Raw genomic sequence first — 6,000 nt, 5'->3', positions numbered from 1 at the left:
GGGACTGGGCTCACAGCTCTGCATTTTGATTGGCTGTGGTTTTCTTTAATGGTCTCCATCTGTTGCAAAGATAAGTTTCCTTGATGAGGGCTGAGAATTTTTTTCTTTTTCTTTTTTTTTTTTTTTTTTTTTTTTTTTTGAGACAGGGTTTCTCTGTGTAGCTTTGCACCTTTCCTGGAACTCACTTTGCAGACCAGGCGGGCCTGGAACTCACAGAGATCTGCCTGCCTCTGCCTCCCGAGTGCTGGGATTAAAGGCATGCACCACCACCACCTGGAAAGAATTATACTTTATCTGAAGATTTGGAGCTAGGAGTCTCCAATGAGAAAGAGCATGAGACATTTGTCTTTCTGTGTCTGAGTATCCCGGTTCACTATGATCTTTTCTAGGTCTGTCCATTTATCTACAAATATCAGTTTTCTTTATAGCTGAATGGTTTCCCATAGTATAGTGCATGTATCAATTTTTTATCATTCATTTGTTGGATAACAAAACAAATTTGCAAATTTGTTTTAGGTTGTTTCCATTTCCTAGCTAGTGTGACTAGAGCAGCAATGAACACGGCTGAGCAGGTACCTGTGAAGTAGGATGTCAAGTGCTTTGGGCATGTGCTGAGGAGTGGTAGAGCTGAGTCACATGGTAGATGTATTTTTAGCTTTTTGAGAATTGTCCACACTGATGTCTGTAGGGGCTGTACCAGTTTGCAATCCCACAGACAATGAATGAGGGCGTTCCTCACACTGCCTCCATCATTTGCTATTAGTTGTTTGTTGGTCTTTGTCATTCTGACTGGGGTAAGATAAAATCTCAAAGATGCTTTGATATGCATTTCCCTGACTGCTAGGGATGATGAATATTTTTAAAAGACATTTCTTAGATACTTTTTTTTCTTCTTTTGAGAACTCTTTTTTCAGATACCAAGTCTATTTTTGGAATGGGTCATTTGTTTTTTGGTTCTTTGCCTTTTGAGTTCTTTACATTGTATGGATATTAATCCTCTGTTAGATGTAGAGCTGGCAAGAATCCTCTTCCATTCTGTGGACTTCCTCTTTACCTGGCTGATTGCTTCTTCAGTTGTGCAGAAGCCTTTTAGTTATATGAAGTCCCAGGGGTCATGCTTGGGCAGATAGAGTCCTATTCAGAAAGCCCTTACCTACACCTATATCATGAGGGAACAGCTTCTGTGTTCTTTAAGCAGTTTCAGTGTTCCAGGTTTCATGTTTAGACCTTTTATCCATTTGGAACTAGTTGTTGTGCAAGTTGATAGCTATGGGTCTAATTTCATTTTTCGGCACTCGAAACCCCTTCTAGAAAGCCAGTGTCTCTGCAATACCCAAACCAGGGAAAGACGCAACAAAAAGAAAATGACAGCCAATATCCCTGTTGAACATAGATTCAAAATTGCACAATGAAACATCTGCAACCAGAATACAGATGTACATCAAAAAGAGTGTCCACCAAGACCAAGCTGGCTTTATCCCTGAAATGTACAAATGGCTCAACATATGAAAGTCAGAACAACAACAACAACAACAAAACAATATGTAACTATTGTGGAATATTAATTTAAGATGTGTTACATTTGTTTATGTCATGGAACATTTGTTTAATGATGCAAATATGTGTTGCATTCTTTTATGTTGAATTTGTTTAACTCTGTGAAGCTGAGTTACTTTGCCTGTCTAAAATACCTGATTGGTCTAGTAAAGAGCTAAACAGCAAGGCAGGAGAAAGGATAGGTGGAGCTGGCAGGCAGAGAGAATAAATAGGAGGAGAAATCTGGAAAAAGAAGATCAGGGAGAAAAAGGAGAAGGAGAGGAGGACTCCAGGGGTCAGCCACCTAGCTACACAGCAAACCACAGAGTAAAAAGTAGAGAAAAGATATACATAAATAGAGAAAGGGTAAAAGCCCGGAGACAAAAGGTAGATGAGATAATTTAAGAAAAGCTGGCTAGAAACAAGCCCAGCTAAGGCCAGGCATTCATAAGAAAGAATAAGCCTCTATGTGATTTATTTGGGAGCTGAGTGGTGGCTCCTCCCCTCAAAGAGCAAAGACCAAAGAGTGAAAAGACAACCAACAAGATGCAATAACCATGTAAATGGATTTAAAGACAAAAATCACATACTTATCTCAATAGAGTCAGAAAAAAGGCCTTTGACAAAATCCAACATGCCTTCATGATAGAAGTCCCAGAGAATGTAGGGATAGAGGGAACACACCTCAACATAATGAAAGACATAGATGAGAAACCCACAGCCAACATCATCCTAAATGGAGAAGAGCTTGAAGCAATCCCACTGAAGTCGGGAACAAGGCAGTCCCCCCAACCCCCATTGTCCCCACTCCTTTTCAACACTGTGCTCAAAGCACTAGCTGGAGCAATAAGACAAGGAAATTAAAGGCTACAAATAGGAAAGAAGTCCAACTATCCCTATTTACAGATGACATAAAATTATACACTATAGGTCCCAACAATTCTATCAGAAAACCTCTAGAAATGATGAACAAATACAGCAATGTGGCAGGGTACAGAATCAACTTGTACAAATCAATAGCTTCTCTCAGAGAATAACAATAAACACACAGAGAAGTGATCATGGACACACTCCCATTCACAATATCATACTCAAAGAGAATACAGTACCTAGGAATAAACCTAACCAAGGAAGTGGAGGACCTCTACAGTGAAAACTTTAAACTCTGAAGAAGAAGATGAAGACATTAGCCTGTAGAAAGACATCTCATGCTCATGGACTGGTAAAATTGATACAGTGAAAGTGACCATTTTACCAAAAGTTGTTCACAGATTTAGTGCAGTCCCAATCAAAATCCCTGCCTCATTCTTTACAGAAACAGAAAAAAATCCTAAAATTCACATGGAACCACAAAAGACCTCAGATAGCCAAAACAATCCCGGAAAAAAATGCTGGAGGGATTGCAATTCTAGATCTTAAGATACATTACAGAGTCATAGTAATAAAAACAATATGGTGCTGGTCCCAAAACAGACATTGTGGACCAATGGAACAATATCGAAGACCCAAACATCAGAACTTGTAACTTCAGACACTTAATGTTTGACAAAGATGCCAGAAACATCGGCTGGAGGAAGAAAGCCTCTCAGCAAATGCTGCTGGAAGGCTTTTATTGCCACTCCAGTCTCCTCACTTGTTATAGGGCTGTTTGGGTTGTTGACTTCTTCTTGGTTTAATTTTGGTGGTTTGGCTGAATCCAGAAATTCATCCATTTCTTTTAAGTTTTTCAACTTAATGGAAGAGAGGTTTGTAAAACATTCCCCAATGACATTCTGAATTTCTTTGCTTTCTGTCGCATTCTTCTGTTCATTTCTGCTTCTGTTTATTTGCGTCCTCTACTTCATCTTTTGATTAGATGGGCCACGGGTCTGTCCATCTTGTTTATCTTATCAAAGAACCAGCTCGTAGACTCAGTGAACTTTGTATCATTTTCTTTGTTTCTATTTCATTGATGTCTGCTCTGATTTTTATTATTTCTTGCTATTGACAATTTGTATTTGGTTTATTCTTGTTTTTCTAGGTTCTTGAGTTGCACCATGAAGTCATTTATTTGTGCTCTTCCTGATTTTTTTTTTTAACAATAGACACTTAAGTTTAAACCTATTAATTTCCCTTGTAGGGCTGCTTTCAATGTGTCCCAGAGGTTTTGGTGTGTTGTGTTTTCATTTTCATTTAGTTCCAGGAATTTATAAAATTTTTTTTCTTGGTTTCTTCTTTGACCCACTCATCATTCAATAATGATCCTGTTTCCTCAGATTGGAAGCCTCTGTGTCCTCATTCAAATGGATCTCAGGTGAACTGCTGCTCAAAAGCCTAAAAGCTTAACTGGGCTCTAGTTCCTGGTCCTCATGCCTTATATACTTTTCTGCTTCCTGCCATCATGTCCTGGGATTAAAGGCGTGAGTCACCATGCTTAGCTGTTTCCAGTGTGGCTTTGAACTCACAAAGATCTGGATGGATCTCTACCTTCGGAATGCTAGGATTAAAGGTGTGTGTGTATGCCACCATTTTCTGGCCTCTGTATCTCGTGGCTGTTCTGTTCTCTGACCCCAGATAAGTTTATTAGGGTGCACAATATTTTGGGGAACACAATATCACCACATTAGTGTGTTTTAATTTCTATCTATCTATCTATCTATCTATCTATCTATCTATCATCTATCTTCTATCCATCCATCCATCCATCCATCCATCCATCCATCCACCTACCCACCCATCCACCTATTTATTTATTTATTGGTTTTTTGAGACAGGGTTTCTCTGTGTAGCTTTGCGCCTTTCCTGGATCTCACTCTGTAGACCAGGCTGGCCTTGAACTCACAAAGATCCATCTGCCTCTACCTCCCAAGTGCTGGGATTAAAGGCATGCACCACCACCGCCTGGCATTTTTTTTTTTTTTTTTTAAGATGATATGTCATGAAGATTTTCTTTTCTGGTCTTGTCTATGTGGTGCTCTGTGTACTTCTTGTATATGTATCCTTGTGTCTTTCCTTAGCTTGGGTGAAGTTTTCTTCTATGATTTGTTTCTTTAAACTTATTTATTTATTTTTAAAATATAATTTTTTAATTGTTTTTTTTTTTGGGAATTTCACATCACGCACTCCAATTTCACCCATCTCCCAGTCCCTCTGCATCAGCCCCTCATCTTGGTAGGAAAACTAAAAGACAAATAATAAAAATAAGATTAAAATTTAAAAATCAAGAAAAATACTAAAAATTAAAATACAAATAATATCAATTTCTATTTTAAAAAAACCAACCAATCAATGAAATAAACAAAACAAAATGAAATATGTCACTCCTCTGTCTTTGCCTCTCCATTGCCTCCTCATTCGTCTTAGTGGCATTGGGAGCTGCAGTGTGTCATACAGCAGACCCTTTTGTCCACACAACTTTTCTTGCAAATGATCATTGCTGTAGCAGGAATCTTAAAAGTTCTTATTAATAAAAACAAACCCAGAGCCAGGTATTGGGGTGAATGCTGGAAGATCAGAGAAGCAGAACAAGCCACAGCTACCTCATCTTGCCAGTTCCTCAGCTGATCCTGTGTCCTCAGACTGGAAGCCTCCAATGAATCTCAGTTGAACTGCTGCTCCAAAACCTAAAAGCTTAACCAGCCAAATGCTTCTAGTTTCTGGTCTTCACACCTTATATACCTTTCTGCTTTCTGCCATCACTTTCTGGGATTAAAGTCGTGAGACACAATGCTTAGCTATTTCCAGTGTAACTTTAAACTCACAGAGATCCAAATGGATCTCTGCCTTCCAAGTGATAGGATTAAAGGCATGTGTGCCACCATTTTCTGGCCTCTATGTATACCTAGTGGCTGTTCTGTTCTCTGACCCCAGATAAATTTATTAGGATACACAATATTTTGGGGAACACATTTCCACCACACATTGTATAATGTGTTGTTGGTCAGGATTGCAAGTGTTATCAATCTGGAGGGAAAGGTATTCTGACTGTTGGGAGTCAGACAATACCTACAGCTCTGAAGAGAAGGGAATCCTGACTGTAGGGGAAGTCAGGCTACACCTGTAGCTGTGTTCTGGTGGGGGATGGTCTCCCCCATGGGATGTGGCAATCCTGCTCCTCTCTCAGAGAGGTATTAAAGCTCAACTCTGCTTCACTCTTCTAAGAGAGTTTCCCACCAGAGATGTCTATTGCTTCTCTGCTGTGCTCCACTCTGGAAAAAGAAGGTCTTTGACCAAAACTCATTCAAGAGATTTATTGGGAGGGAGAATCCAGGAATCCTGCCTCTGCCAGGGTGGGAAAAGGCAGCTCCCAACTGAACAGGCACAGGGCTTATATAAGTCTTCTTAAAGGTGGAGTTTTTCTAGGGAGATTTCCAGGGTGGGAATTGGTTGGATTTCAATCCCTGGGTTTGGACAGGCTCAGAGGTTGGCTGGATTTTATGCTCAGGGATTGGTTGGTTTTGTGCTCAGCTGGGCAGGGGCAGAGTG

This window comes from Onychomys torridus, chromosome 5, assembly GCF_903995425.1.
Source record: "Onychomys torridus chromosome 5, mOncTor1.1, whole genome shotgun sequence".
Lineage (NCBI taxonomy): Eukaryota > Metazoa > Chordata > Mammalia > Rodentia > Cricetidae > Onychomys > Onychomys torridus.
This window is presented reverse-complemented; position numbering follows the sequence as displayed.